General features: G+C 36.1%; 1 long non-coding RNA gene across 4 annotated transcripts in view; it reads right to left on the reverse strand.

Moving 5' to 3' along the window:
* The window catches only part of LOC140698177 (uncharacterized), an 85,213-nt gene extending 70,072 nt beyond the window's left edge, over positions 1–15,141 (reverse strand). The window contains exon 1 of one of the 4 annotated variants that reach the window (XR_012075751.1): positions 14,978–15,141. This is a non-coding gene — a long non-coding RNA (uncharacterized lncRNA). The remainder of the gene's footprint in view (positions 1–14,977) is intronic. The other 3 variants (XR_012075750.1, XR_012075753.1, XR_012075752.1) reach the window with 3 other exon arrangements.
* Positions 15,142–16,504: the final 1,363 nt, after the last annotated feature.

Here is a 16,504-nt window from a genome sequence, read left to right on the forward strand (position 1 = left end):
TCAGGAAAAAAAAATGGGGTATTAAACTCAGTATCAGGATTTATCTCAGTAATGGTATTGTATATTACTTGTTTATATGTTGAGCCACATTATTGATATCGTTATCATGGCCATGCAATCAATATGAATACATCAGTATGTCTAATTTAGAGATGAAATTTCTCTATTCCACCCTTTCTATAATTCCATGCAGATGGCCTTGAACAACCCTGTATCTGATGAAGCTAATATCTTCATGTAAGCATCTTCCTGTTCAGCAGAGAAGTTACCTCTGAAATTAAATCCTGTTAAGCCAGTTGGAGGACAATATGTAGACGACGTGAACATTACTTTCCAAGACCACTAGGAGTGAGTTTGTGATGCTGTCTTGGCCACTAGAATCAAAGTTAGTATGAAAGATTTTCAAAGCAATGTTAAAAACATCATTTTTTCCTCTTGTTAAAAATAAATCATTGCCCAACTCTCCATTATATTTATGTTAATTGGATGAAGTCCAGACATGAACTATGCTACCACAAATAGAAAACCATTTAAATAGAAAAACCTCACTTATTGCTAACAGAATGACAGTATAAAACCATTGAGGGTGAAAAGGAATCAGTGCTGTGTGGAATAAATATTTCTTTTCTTATCAAAACTGGTCCTGAGATCTAGCATGCTTCTGCTCATGGGTGTAAGTACAGTAAAAGTTATAAAAATACTCCCTTGCACTTTTCTAGAGTTTAGTGATTACAGAACACCAGAAGAGAAGTAGGAGATGGCAATGTCTTGTGCAAGACTGACACGGAATCTGAGGAGGGAAATATAAAACCTGAAAATAACACCTAGAGTATCTCCACAGCATTATGTAGAGGGCAGGAAGAATACTATTGAATGACTACCATGTGCTAAGTCTCTTATATAAATTATTTTATTGAATCTCTTTAATATACTGGAATATAATGGAAACTATAAAACAGGCATTTTATTCAGTTTATAGATAAAGAAATGAGAAGACAGACAGGAAACTTGATCAATGCCACACAACTAAAAAAAAGGCAGGACTAGGGTGAATAAAATGGCCGTAATACAAGTAGCAGTCTCATCCGAATTGGACCTGGAACTAAGAAGCAAATATAAACAAAGATCCTATAAGTTAGATACTATTAATCTCCCCATTTCACAGAAGAAGCAACTGAGGTCAATAGAGGCTACAACATTTGTTTCACATAGCTAGCAAGAGACAATTTCAAACCCAGGTCTAGAAGACATATTACTCCAAGAAGCAAATGCATTATGTCCAGGACTGGCTGAGATAATTCTTGTGAACCCTAAATGAGTGTCTGACACTTAATAAGTCTGCAATAATTTATCCTTATTATTATTAGTTTGGGAACTATTAAACTTCTTCACATGCCTTCTGCAATTTCACTGCTCATTCATATCACAGTTGCCCAAGAAAAATTAAGTTCAACATATGCATCCTTTTTGGTTGCAAATTCTGGAGCTCAAGTAATACATAGCACATCACATTAAACTGCTAGTTTAGTCTGAAATTTTAAAAACGGAAATTTTTCACTCAGGAAAAAAAAATAATTGGGTTGTTCATTCCCAGACCTACAATAGAGCTCATTAAGTGTATGTGTGTATAGAGAAACATATTTTCCTGTAATTCTTCCTATGCTTAAGTAATACATTTAAAGACTTGGTTCAACAAATCGGAGTAACCTATGAATCATATATAACAAAATTTCTGTTCAGTGACTTCTGCTTTTCTTGCCTATAATGTAGCCCATCTTAAGAATCAAAAATTTATGTTAAAGTCAACACTCTACAGACCAATTTCTCTACCTTTTCTTAGCTACTCAGTCATGAATAGAAGGTGTTTATCCAAGTTACCTTGAGAATGAGACAACTGCAATGAAAATTGTGGTTGCCAGCCATGTCCACTGTTCGTGTATCTCCGTATTTTTTCTGCATTAAACTTCCCATAAGACTCTCTTCTGCCATCACTGTCACCACAAAGGAGTTTCAGAAATGAATCTCATAAAGAACAAATATATATACACAAAAGTTTAAGATGTTCAATCATCTCCCTAGTTCCCATGCCTACTCTCAACTTACTCATGTTAAAATAAACAACTAAGTGAACATGGCACTTTTAGGAAAGCAAAGTCCAAAATTCAATTCATGCCACATTTTTTATCCAATTTCTTGTCTCAATGGGCATCACATGTGAAAGAAAGAATATGCTTTCATCAGTGAATGTTCACTATACTCCTGGAGCAGGAATTGTCGCTGTTCCACCTGGACCCTTCAGCACTCACTATTCTCATGCATGAGGGTCAAACAATATCAAGGCTAAGCAGTGACTCTGACCAAAGGCTTTCTTGGGTCATCAGAGCTGTCTCATCTGTGCATAGGGTTGTCCAGAAATCCTAGGGCATCAATGCCCCCAACCCCATTCCTGGAGCAGCCCTTAACCCATGATGGCAGTTTATGAAACACCTCACTCCCTTGCCCTGTACATGTTCTGTAGTCTCCCACAGTTCCCCAACAGGATTGAGTCCTGTTGCTCATCTTATTTCCAGCTCTCCATATGGCACAGAAATGATTAGAAGTTGAATAGGTATTTTACTGCCATGTGTATGCATATCTCTCCTGATCAAGGATATTTGTTGACAAATATTTCTAGATAAACATGCACACTGTTCCTCATTCTTTGCTGAGGGATAAAATAATACATCTCCTCTTCCTATCCTCCTCTCTCCTTCCTCCCTCACTCAGCTGCCTATCAGAAAGAATTGCGAAGGAAGAGAAATCAGGCTTTGGTCAGCACTCTCGAGGGGACCCCTTCTCTCAGAAAGGTTAAAACACACACCTCACACACACCCTGCTTGAGCTGCTCTACAGGACCTGAGAGAAGAGAAGATTTTGAGATTCCAGAAAAGTCATTTAAGTCATCCTTTTAATGCCAGGACCTGAAGGGAGCTGGTCAGATTGGCAAGAGCCATACAGCTGATTATCCAGTCATTCAAGAAGAGCAGAGCTCTGAGTATACATAGAATCCTGCAATCAGATGCAAAGCCTCACACCACATCTTTAGTTCCCAAATTCAGCTATGAATGCTATGTGTGTAACATGGGGAAACAGTTTCAAAGTATATGAGAGGCCAAGAAGTTTCCTATCTAGTATCTATTGCTCTTGCTCACTTTCTTCTCATATCCCTAAACTCTCTGCTGAGCATGAACACACACAAACACAATACCTCCTCAGGGCAAAAAACCACAAACTGTCTTCGAAACCTTAATGGGCTCTTGAAGGGCCAGTATACAGCACATTTTTATCACTAAAGAATGAAAAGGAAAAAGCTGAATCAAGGTTATAGGTTTTTTCACACCCACAAGAGTTACAATGAGCTTACTTTGAACCAGATCATATCAAACACCAGAGCAGTCACGGCATATATAGCGCGGGAACATTTTTACAAATGTGGTCACATATTAAAATACAAAACTATTCAGTTCTTAACTCTTCTCTTCTCATAAATCCTATATTAGACATACAATACTTGCCAGCGTTCTCAAGGAATCTTAAAGACAACTCACTTTCAAGTGTGGCAGTTTACTCTGAAAGCAAGTTTTAGCTGTAGTTTCAAGTTCACCTAAGCAGTTTTAAGATGTATCTAAATGTGGACTGCTTTCTATCCTGATTGTAAGATATAAATTATTCCCAAGAATATTCTTGGTAATATTGAGTCTGCCTTTCAATCCACTCTTATGAAAAAGGACACAGTCAATTGTTAGGAGTTAGTGATTATTTGAAGATAATGAGAATATGGCTATAACTCTGCACAATTATATTAAAGTATCTTTTACAAAAAAGAGTGAAACCATACTTAATAAATAACCAAAAAATAAGAAATATTTTAAGGTATTTTTACATAAGGCATAATCATATATCACTATTTCAGTAGCCTCAACTAAAAGCATCTGTGCATTTCCTAGGAAAAGAACTGAACTTAAAGTTGAGTAGTTGAGGCTTACATTCCTGGTTTATAACACAATAATTGTAGAAATTTAGGAAAATTAATCCCACCATGTCAGAATTTCCCCACTGGAAAACTGGAGCTAACTTTACTGCTCTCTCTAAACTCCATAAAATATTAGAAATGGAACACATGTGTAAGAACCTAACTTAAAGTGGTAGACATCAGGAAGAATTTGCTAAACTCATGCTGATGTTAAAAGAAGAGCAAAGTAAAATATTATATTTTAATTACTGAAACTTGAGATTCATATATCTCAATGTGAAAAACCAGTAAGCTCTCTTTTAAGTATAAAATGACACTGGGCCCTTGTAGAGAATTTAGTAAATATTTGAAAGATATTTAAAATTCATCCCCAAATTTGGGCTTTAATATTTACTTGCCAATTTTACAATTTGTGTACTTTACTACTATTAAAATGCACAATAGCCCATATAACTAATCGTATGCCCACCAATTCTATTGAGAAGCAACCAGCAAGGCCCATGAAGTACTGAAACCAAGAACAAAAACAGCTGCCCCAACCATCTAAAGGCAAAACATTTAGAACACTCTTGTGACCATGACAGTCCTGCTAGTAAGAAAGTAACTTCTAAACAAAATAAACTCATAACACATTTTAGTAACTGTGCTGCTTACATACACACACATATCAGATTTTTTTATATGAAACAAATGTGGGAAAAATCAAGGAAGTTCTGTGGGAAATACTCATAATTTCATTTCCAGAATTTCTTCATCAATCCCTTTCCCCAAAGCCCTTCCATGAAGCAAAAGTTGCTCTCTTAACGTGAACCCATCACTTTCCCCACACATTTTCAGAATGATAAATATATTACCTGTCAGTCAGATGCTTAAAAGTTGTGCTGTTAAAGAAATCCAAAATGGTGATAATTTTGAAACAAAAGATGAAGAGATGAGTGAATCAACATGGCTTTTAAGCTAAATTGTCATCACATTCAGAGCCTGTAGAGACAGCCTGAAGTTCCTGCCTTTTAATAAGCTTATAGAGGGTGCAGAGCAGAAGAACCTCCAGTTACAACTCAGAGGGCTACCTTCTGGGAAATCAGTGGAAAAGATACAACTCTCCCCACTTAGAGGATAAGGTTGGCCTGTTACATCGTGTACCTAAACTCCCTAATTCCACCTCTTTGAAATCCTTTGACTTGGAAAACTGGGCACGAGCCAAAAAGAAGGAGGGACAGAAGGACAAAATGGGTTGCCGGGTGGGGGGGAAAGACTGTCTAGAAAGCTTACATATAATGCGTACATTTGAGGACATTTCCTAAAACCCAGTCAGTTCAGTTAAATTCCATCCAAATTCCCCCATCCTTCCTATGGGGATCACATCCCCCTAACCCCCACCCCCTCCTGCCTTGCCCATCCGCCCACCCTCAGCCTGTGTGGCCACAGCCAAGACCGGTCTGGTCTGCCCGTGACTTTGTGAAATATTCCAAAGCCAGCAGCGCTTGGGAAGCGGGAAAACCTCGCGGATTCCAAGCCTCTAGTTCTAGACCTTTCAGAACATCTCTCTGGTTAACTCACCTGGAGTCAGGTCTAGACGGCAGCCTCCGCCCACCCAGAGGGACTGGGAAGCAACCTGGAAGCTCAGCAGCGTCTGACTGAATAATGAGAGCAGTGGAGCTGAGCAGCTACCCCAGACCTGCTGCTCGGGCTGCTCCTGGATTTCTTCCACTCCCCACCCAGAACCGTCCTTCCCTTTCTCTCTTCTTCCTCCCCCGTCTGCCGCTACTGCACTCCCTCTTCCTGGCGTTGTCGCAGAGAGCGAGTCCTCCCGCCTCCCTCCTCCAGACGCACGAGCTGTCCGTGGTGCTAATGAGGCTCCAGCTCCTCCCGGGCAGGCAGCGAGCGCAGGCAGCGCGCGCAAGTCCCCGCGCCTGACACTGGAGTCCGGGGAGCAGTGCTGCAGACATGCCTTATGTGGCCACCGGAGAAATGGTCTGGAGGAGGCGACCAGCTGTACCCACTATCATCTAACATTCCCCTGCAGGTTTAAGTGATCGATAACCTCAGACTTCTTCCTAAATATCTCCAATAATTCACAAATGCCAAAAAGTAAATGAGGGGTTTGAGGACTTGTCTGTATTAGCATTATTCTCCATACGGCGAGAGTAACTTGGCTACATTCCACAACTGAAAAGTCCAAGGAGTGCTGTACAATTCCGTATGTTTTTTTAAAAACACATTTGGGATGTGCTTGCCTAAATCAGCAACCTACTAGTTATGACAATAAAGATTCCTATGAGAAGGTAACTAACACTTATTAAACATCAGGCTTCTTACTTAACAACCTTACTTTCCCCCAAGCTAATCTTTATCACAATTCTGTGAAGCAGTACTCTATTTTATATCTTAAGAATTAGAGACTGAATAACCTGTCTGCTCAAGGTCACAGAGATTCCAAGCCTCTGAACCTAAATAACTGAAATCTGCATGTCTTGCAGTCCATACCCTGTGTACGATGTCCTGCAGCATCTTAGATGACACTGTGCAACTGAACCAATAAAGATAATAGAACTATCAACCAATACACCAGGAGCCTGATGAATTTCCAGAATCACGGTGAGACTTGGGAGTAGCCAAGCACTCCAAGTAACAACGGTTCAGATGCATGCGAACCAGGACTACTTATAAATGAATGACAAATAGTCAGAACTAGGAAAGGCAAATAATGTTGAAAATCTTCAGCATCAATTTTCAGCCACATGTCAGCTGAATTTTGCACTTGGAAAAAGAGACCAGATACTGGCTCTTCCAAGAAGCCTAATAGGCATGGCCTTCTTGAAATAGAAGAAACCCTAGTAAACAACACACTTGTTTCCCATTAATAACATGCAATTTCTAACTAATGTTAATTTAAACTATCAGTAGTCATTCATTTCAACTAACCTTATAGGAAAAGGTCAAGCTTCCAGCATGATACTGAATAGCACTGAAAATTAAATTTACTTAAACCTATAGAAACATAGTCAATAAAGTAAATAATTCAACTGACACCTTTACTATTATGTTATTATGTATTTCTTCCTAAGGCAAAGGATAATAATTCCTTCTGTGGTATGAAATACTATAATATAGGTTTTATTTTTTTCCCTGTAAAGAGGGAAGTAAGTAGAAGAAGTACAGTCAGATTTCCTGTAACCAGTTTCATCCTGATGATTCATTCTATGCTCTGCTACAAAAATTATTCAAGATGGTCTTTTTCTTATTTTCAAGGCAATTCAGGAATTAAAAAAGGATAAAACTGGTTCACAGCAGGTGAGCAATTTTGAGGTACCTAATCAATGCCAATCACTAACTAATTAAGAGTGAATTCTGATTATAAACAACCGTAAAAGACTCTGATCAAGGTATGACTAACTACATTCTATTTTATTCATATTACTACTATATCTAATTGAAACACAAAGATAAAATATACACTTACATCTTTCTCCTATTTAAAATATTTATTGATTTTGGCATAATATCATATCTATCCTTCAACATTCAATGTACATGTACCCATAAATCTTTCTCTGATTTGTTTATCCAATATAAGTATTTTCCCCTTTGAATGCTAGCAACACTGTGTTCCTTCTTTGCAATGCTTATCCTCAATTTTTATAGCTCTGTCCACACATAAACTATTAATCAGCATTGTATAAATGACTTTTAATAAAATTTGTTGAACAGAAAAAAGATTAAAGATAAATTTTCATATACAAGCAAAAGCCCAAATATTTTTCCTTAAAATTTTATGTGCATATAGTTTATCTGTACAAGTAGACAAAAAGCTTCTAAAGGAGAGGGATTTTGTCTGCAAATTTTATGTTTTTCATACATTATCAGTCTAAAGCTCTAGACCAGAGTTGAGAACAAAGCATTTGGTTAAACTTAATCTAATCATTCCTTAATTTATTCAAAAAACATGTACCTATACTAATTTTTTTTCTAAAACTTGTGCAAGATGAGGGGTGTACAGTGGTGTTCAAACTTGATATGGTCTTTGCCCTCATGGAATTTACAGTGTCGCACTGAAGAGTAATGAACAAATAATAACAAATTTATATATTCTTGTTGAATAAATGAGAAGTCTATCTGAACTCCTTGGCCAAGGCCATAACATGAAAGCAAAAGAGCTTCCTGCCTGAAAACACTTAAAGCAACTCTCAAGAGGGACTCTCTGTTGAAATAGTACATCTCATTATGGAAATAATGAGAAAAATTAGTAACCAAGCAAATGACAGCATACATGCATCTTTGTGGTTTTTGACCTTTCAGCTTCCTCAAAGGCAAGACCACAAATCTTTCAACACTCTGGATAGTATTAACCTTGGCAAAGAGTATAACACTTTTTTACATATTTTTTCACATACTTCATTCTGTTTTCCTCTTTTTCCTTAACTTTTAGCTCAATTTAATGAATTGTCTAGTGAAAATATTTTGCACTGAACAACTATCCATGAGCCATTCCCATACCCTAGCTCATTTCTATGATGCCTTTTTGCCTTTAACTTATGATAAAATTCCTTTTCTACTGTTATTGGTAACCATCACACAGTAACACTTGTATCTACATTGGGTTGGACTGGAGCTTGCAAGTGTTTACTTTTATAACAGTAAAGGGAAGCTAGAGAGAAAAGATGTTTGGAAGGCTATGCAAGGGGCTATCACAGCATCTCAGATTAGATTATTTTGTTGGTGGTGATGTTTTGTTCTGTTTTATTGAAGTACAATTGACATATAACATCACATTAGTTTCAGGTATACAACATAACAAACCAATATTATATCTATACACATTGATATATATATAGTGTGTATATATATGTAAATAACCACCACCATGAGTCTAGTTAACATCCGTCACCATAGTTACAATTTTTTTTCTTGCAGTGAAGAACTTTTAAGATTTATTCTCTTAGCAAGTTTTCAACTATGCAATAGATTATTATTAACTATAGTCATGACATTACATCTCTCTGAATTTTATAACTAGAAGTTTGTACCTTTTGACTCCCTTCACCCAGTTTGCTTTTGATCTTTCTGAAATATTATAGAGAACAGACTGACAGCCAGGTCCTAGGATGGCTGAGGCATCTCCCATCTGGCCATTTTTAATGACCAAACTGTCTCCTAAAATGGCTTTAATTTTTAAAATATAATAATTTTATTTGTGTATAGGTGTTCATGAAGTGGAGTTAGGGAAGGGAATATAAACTAATAAGGATTTGGGGAAAATTTTTCACAAAAATCAAAGATTCTGAAAGAAGAAAAGACAATCTACCTGTTCTGAATGCATTTTTAAAAGCTCATAATTCCTAACTCAATACATTGTCTACAGGCTTAAAGTACAACATAAAAATAAAGATAGTAGGTAGATCAGCAGAGGATCTCCACTTGATCTAATCCTTAAAGTTTTCCATATTTTTTTCAATGAAAGAGATATGCATTTACATCTCAGAAAATGAAATATACTATTTTGACCAACACAGAGGAGAAACAGGAATATACTTCAGTACTACAAAAGTGACCTGTCACTAGAAGATACCATGGCTTACCATCTTTTTCATCCACTGGCTAAAATTTTCACCCCTAGAGTCATTCTTTTGAATGTGCTGGGGGATTGCTACTAAAATCAAATACATTTGGTAGAGGAGTAGATAAATTTCTAACCTACTAAATAAATCATTCACTAAAATCTAACATGCACTTACAGATTTATCCACTTACTTTATATGACAAATATGTTTGAGGGTCTGTTATGCACAAGAAAATGTGGAATCATCTTGTAAAACAGAGGCTACTTGAAGGAATGAGAGGTAAGCTGCGATGGCAAGAATGAAAAGATAGCAAAGCAGGAGGGGACTTCACGGAAAACAGGCCAGGAAGTATTAGGATTTGGGACAGTGTAAGCAAGCCTGGTGGGGGCTGATATTTTAGAAACCTGAGTTAATTTAATGGCTGTGGTTCTCTGTTTCCTCATCTGCAAAATGAGAGAAATAATGCTAATTACTTCATAGCTCATTGTGAGGATTAATGAATCTATGAAAATAAAACACAGAATAGTTGTGATACATAGTATGAATTAAGTCTTTGCTATTACTATATGAAGAAACTGACAACCTCCAGAAATAGTAAGATATGGCCACTTAAAGGCAAGATATCAGGAAGCCTCAAAGTTCACTTTGACAATTGGCTGAGGGCTGCCTGGAAAAGACAGTCCAATTAATGTTACAAGCAGATACTGTTTTAGGATCATTCCCTTCCCTCTGACCTCCTCTAACACTTTGCCTGCGTGTTTTATTGCACTTTTCAGTTTCTCTGTTGAATTGCAGTTACTTGCATAAAGTCTTTTAGATTCCTATAAAAATAAAGTTTGTAGTGGGATTCTTAAGGAGCTAGGTCAAAGTTATCTTTCTACCATATACAGCAAGTAACCCAGCAGTAGTAACCCAATGTTTATTGAATGAACAAACAGGAAGATTATTTGAATTTTTTCTTTGCTGATTTTTAGTCTGAATTATACCATTAATGGTGAGAACAAATGCTAAATGGTGAGGATATATGGATTAATATTTAAATCTATAACTTAGTTTTATTTGGGAAACTGACATACTTCCACTTCTAATACAGTCATGACCTTCTATATATGGAGGTTTGCTCCTGCACAAAAGTCATCTGTCTGTGGACCAACAGCATCAGCATCCCCTGGAACTTCTCAGAAACCTCGCCTACTGAATCAGAATTTGTATTTTGACAAGACCCAAATGATTCATATATACATTTAACCTTGAGAAGCACTGTTCTACAATTCCCTTTATTTCCAAATTGCATTGTCAAGGAAAGAATACACCATAAGCATGATAATAACAATGGTAATATGAATAAAAATATAACTAATGTTTAATAATCTTATGACTCTTATAATCCCCTTCTTTAAGACACCAAGTCTTTAATATAATACTTGTTATAATTCTACGGAGTTGCCATTCATAGCATCCACTAAACTAAGACTCAGAAATTTTAAGTAACTTCCCCACAGAGCTAGTAACTCACAGACAAGATTATTAAACCTTGGCTTGGGCTACCAGAGTCCAAGCTCTGTTTAACTCATGGTTAACATATGAACTTCCACCTTTTACTTCCTGACTGCGGTTTCCTTTCAATTTCATTAACTTTATTTAAACATGATTGATTTTTTTAAGCCTCCCCAACAATTTTTGGAAGACAGTGTATCATGGATTAATAAGGGAAATACCAAATATTATCCATGAGAAATTTTAATGAAGTAGCTCCAAAAATATTTAAATACTTAAAAGAAACAGAGTATTTGTTTTCAACATTTTTTGTCACAAAGCATTCAGCACAAAAGCAAGGTAGTCTTTCTACTTAGAATTTCCAACTTACATTTCCCTGATGGAATAAGATTATGAAAAAGTGACAAAAAAATGCAAAAACCAAGAAGCTAAGAATTGCTATACAAGAAAAAAATTAGCATAAATATGCCATATGAATGACATCTACAAGAATCATGGGAATCCTATTTGGTATTTAGTTATTATGACCACAAAGAAGTGTCTGTACAATTCACTGTGCATTATGAGACAATAAATCACCTCATTAGGCTTGGAGATATGTAAAGATTTACAGTCTAGGAAAATCTACCAGATATTCTCACTTGCTTCTTAGGCTCTGCCTCCCCCAGTATTCCTCATTTCCCATAGGAAGGTGCACATGAAAAGCATTTACTTTAAACCCAGCAGTGAGTGGGACTTCAGTGTAGCCAGACATTTTAAAGGACGGATTGGCTTCTAAAGAGGTGGAGTTGTGACCTTGGTCTTTTTATTGGAGAGAAGTATTCCCTAGTTGTACTGTATATCCCCCAAGCACCCTTGTGTCGTTTCCTTTATGACTGCCTCCTGTCACATGACCCCTCCTCCACTCTATCAGTTGGTTTCTGAGGAAACTGCATAAAACCCACAAAGGAAGCTGAGAAAAATGTCAAACATTAGAGCAGGAGAATTCCATGTTGCTAATATTTTCACATGGAAGTCAATATGCAATTAAAGACACTGCCCTTTACCACCTAGAGCAGACATCCAAGAATCTTAAAAGTAGAAAGGCATTAAAAGACCTAAAAACTAGGACTTGAAAAAGCCTTCTTATTAGAGATGAAAGAGATGAAGTTGGGACATACTAAGGAAATTGCCCAAGGTCACACAGCTAGCTAGACTGCAGAATTTTTTCTCTATGTTTTTTTTTTCCTATCATGTCAATATGTTTCTAGCCCATTGTGGGGATACAATCTCCAATTCAGAAGCCTAATTTTCTCTGTGAATCCCCTTTACATCTCCAGCTTATTAATATCCCTTAGGAATATTACAGGAAATAATCAGTAGCACTCAGATGAATATTCTGAGATACACTTGGAAATTATATATAATATTGATGATTTAGGAACCTCAGAAACTCACAGACACCAGACAGGGTAAAATTATATTTGAACTTCCATGTGGCATAAATGACAACTTATTCTCGTTTGTATAGCTGTATTCTGTACATTTGAAAAAGGAATATTTCAATACATAAAATGTAAATACATAAAAATGAGGAATGAGGGAGTAAGTAAAAATAACCAGGCCGAAAAACACCACAGTGTCATCCTCAGCAGATCCTAAAGGGATTCTCATCCTGAAGAAATAGGAGAACTTGAAGACAGGAAGTGCCCTCACCTAGCTGTACTGATAATGGTATGTATCTTTAAAAGGCTTTTAGAGAAGACGGAAATATTTCATTTTATATTCAGTTAAATGCTATGGTGGTGTTTCTTAACTATGAGCTATTTTTAAAATTGCCATAATCTATAGATGACAAAATTATATAAGCATGGAGGAAAAGGATAAGCCTTACAAAGGTGATAATACAACTCTGTTTTCAAATGTAAGATTATTTCTAAGCACACATTTGCTCATCATACTGATGTGTATTTAAATTATTTTTCACCTACACCTGTGAAAGTGGCTAAAGCAATCCTCCACAAGAAGATGGGTTTTCCTTGCAGGCAAATATTTTTTCATATAGTTCTTTAACATTTCCAGTTTCATTTTACTTGAAAAATATTTTTGTGATATTTTTATAATTACTAGAACTCTGGCTGCATATATAATTAAAAGGATGTTATTTCAAAATGGTATTTATTTGTATGTATTGTAAACCTCTGAACTTTCAATCAATTAATATTTTCTTTGTCAACAAAGTTGTTTTCCATATACTCATCATTTGGAATGCATTGCCTTAGTGTGAAGCTCGGTAGTTAAATTTAAAATTTTTGAGTTGGCTTTTACATGAAATTATGAAAAGTAAGTAAAGTGAAAAATGGAAACAAGTTTTAAATAAAATTTTATTTACAACTAAGACCAAAGGAATATATAAAACATCTAAAATAATTAGAACTATTTAAATAAACAAGGTATTACCTAATGAGCGAAATACCCCTTTGGCTCACTAGATGGCTTTGACAGGTTGCTTAGTTTCTGAGCTTCAGTTTGCTCATCTCTATAACGGAAAGATTGGACTGGATACTACTTTATGTTCTACTGAACTCTGTAAAACCATTTAACAAAATTGCATTTATACTCTTCTTCTCCATCTTACTCTATACAATTGTCCCTGTTCTACTGTAAGTACCTTCCCATGGACCCCAGAGCACAGCCTCTATTAACTCTTCCAGAGAATCCAGAAGTCCTCCTGCTGTCATGGAGTCATCTCATGAATGGCCCCATTATGCACCTAGTTTTTCAACCCCAATTACAAGGAATACTCACTTTTCATCCCTTCCTTCACCATCTTCCTACCTGCAACCAATCAGCAGTCCTACCGTTTCAAACTTGTAAGCACATCTCTAATGCATCCATTCAGCTTTAACTCTATAGTAAGCACTAGCCCAAACCACTGTCAACCTCTACGTTCAATATACCAATGGGTTCCTAGCACGTCTGCATATTTCCACTTTACCCCCTGCTCCACCACCTATTTTCTACATGGCAAAGAGAGTAATCATTTTTTTTTTCTAAGTAATTACATCATGTCACTGCCCTGGTTAAATGTCTCTGAAGCTTCCTAATGCTTGTGGAAGAAAAACCACACCTAAACCTGAGTCCCTAGCCCTCACCATATCTACAACCTCACATCATGCCATCTCTCCTTTGTTTATTATGCTCCAGCCACACTGAACTTCAGGTACCAATACACAAGTATTCTTCTGGCACAGGGCCTTGGCAAGTGTTTTTCCTTTTTTTTTTTTTTGGAATTCTCTTTGTATCTTTTCATCTTTCAGTCTTCAGCTTACATGTCATTTTCTCAAAGTAGCTTTTCTGGATCCTACCTTATCTCACTGCATCTTCAACCCACTCCTGCCCTCAATTTTTATTTCTATTACATTTCTCTTCATAATATATACATTTTAATACATGTCTTGTGTATTTATGTGATTACCGATTTTTATTTAGGAGAGCCTTTTCAATAATATAGTATTATGTCAGGGCTCTACCCCACTGTCATCAACACTTAATGACCAGCACTTGGCACAGGATCTGGTACACAAATGCTTATTGACTAGACAATGAGCCTCACAAAGATAAAATCAAGTAAACCTTGGGGAGTGGTAGGCATGTTCTTTGTCCTCTTGTGCTCCAGGCAAAAATCAATTCAGGCTATGTAAGAAAAATATATTCAACTATATTATTACAAAAAGAATTCTTTTTAAATCTTATTCCAGGTTTGACTGGGTTATGCAGGAATCTGAAATGAACACGAGGGTACAGAAAGGTTGTCAAGAAGTGTCCTTAAGATTAAAACCTGTAGAAAGGAAAAGAAAGAAGCAATACTGAACAGAGGGAGAAGATGAAGAGTGACACAACTCAACACAGTCCTCAACCAACTTACAGGGAGTCCTGGAGCTGAGATGCATCTTCAGGGGTGTCTGAATTGGGATTCATACCCCATACATCCATCAGTCATGAGTGAAGGCTGCCCTGTGAGAGGACATGACCATGGGTGAGGCAGTGGCTCTCGGCAGGAAGGAAGTTCTAGAAGGTTCTTTGTCTACAACACTCCAGGCAGCTCCAGGATAATGAGTCCTTCATTCATGATGGGCATCAAGTGCAAAATATGAGAACCCTGTATAATCATGATATATTTCATCTATTTGAGTCATAATTAAATCAGAATGGGTTATTTTTTTTCTCCCTGCAAGCCACATTAGCTCACAAATACAGCATTTGAAAACTCAGTAGTGGATAAAATTCTCGGTGATAGTAGGAAAACTTTATTATATTCCTAGAATTGACATTAAATATTTAAGCAATAAATACATAGATGAATCTCTGGATCCGTTTGCCCATCTAAAAAATCCAGAAGCTCAGAGAAGCTGAATTATTAAGTTCTAATTTTCAAAGCACTGTTATAGAAAGATTTTTATTTGCAATAAAATTAGTAAAATTGTTAACACTCTCTTAAATTATTTTATTGTATTTGTATTATTGAACTATTTTATTGTATTTGTATTTTATACTAGCCATCAACTACATAAGAGACAAAATACAACTCTTGAGAAGAATGGTGGTATTTCTTACTTATAAAACATCTTTCCCTGAGTCACATCAAAATGAACTAAAATAGTCACCAAATCAAGAAAACAAGTTTACTCAGAAACAAAGAAAGAAAACTTTATTTAAACTCACAAAATGGTGAGCAAATACAATCAGCTTGGACAAACCTGAAAGCTAAAGCTTGACCCTGAAACTTTGCTAGTGACCTCGTTCTTCTCCCCAGATGCTTTTTAAAGATTTTTCCTTTAATCTTGTCATTTAATCCATTTACTAGAATTTTTCATAGTAGCTATTTCTTAGGTTTTGTCTCAGAATCCTCAATGCCGGAAGGCAAATGAAAAGAAGACTACATAGTTTTAATGTGAGAACACAAAATTCTATGCCCAGTGCAGTTGTCATCTATATTTTCCAGATCATGGAAAAACACTGCTCAGTAAGAATGAAAATCAGGAAGCTTATCCACATACAATTCTCCTCTTGAAGATGAGAAATCGACCAAAATAAATAACTCACAAATGTGTTATGGTAAAAGTATTAATATTAATATTGTATTAATAAATAGAATTGTCTTTTTTAAAGGATTCTACTTAGTTGGAATAAAACAGGATATAATTTTCTATGGTCAAGAGTTCAATATGTATTTATCCCTAAGGAAGGAGCAGAAAAGACATATGTGTAAACATTCTTCATTGTATAAAATATTGTTTTATTCTTATGTTGAAATTTTAAACATGTTTAAATATATAACTGAGAAGTGTAAATAATCATTAAAAACTCATATCCTTAAACTCATTCAAACGCAATCATTAAACTTAATCATTTAAACTCCTCTCCTTTCAAATTACTGGGAAATGGCAAAAAA

This window comes from Vicugna pacos, chromosome 1 (assembly GCF_048564905.1).
Source record: "Vicugna pacos chromosome 1, VicPac4, whole genome shotgun sequence".
Lineage (NCBI taxonomy): Eukaryota > Metazoa > Chordata > Mammalia > Artiodactyla > Camelidae > Vicugna > Vicugna pacos.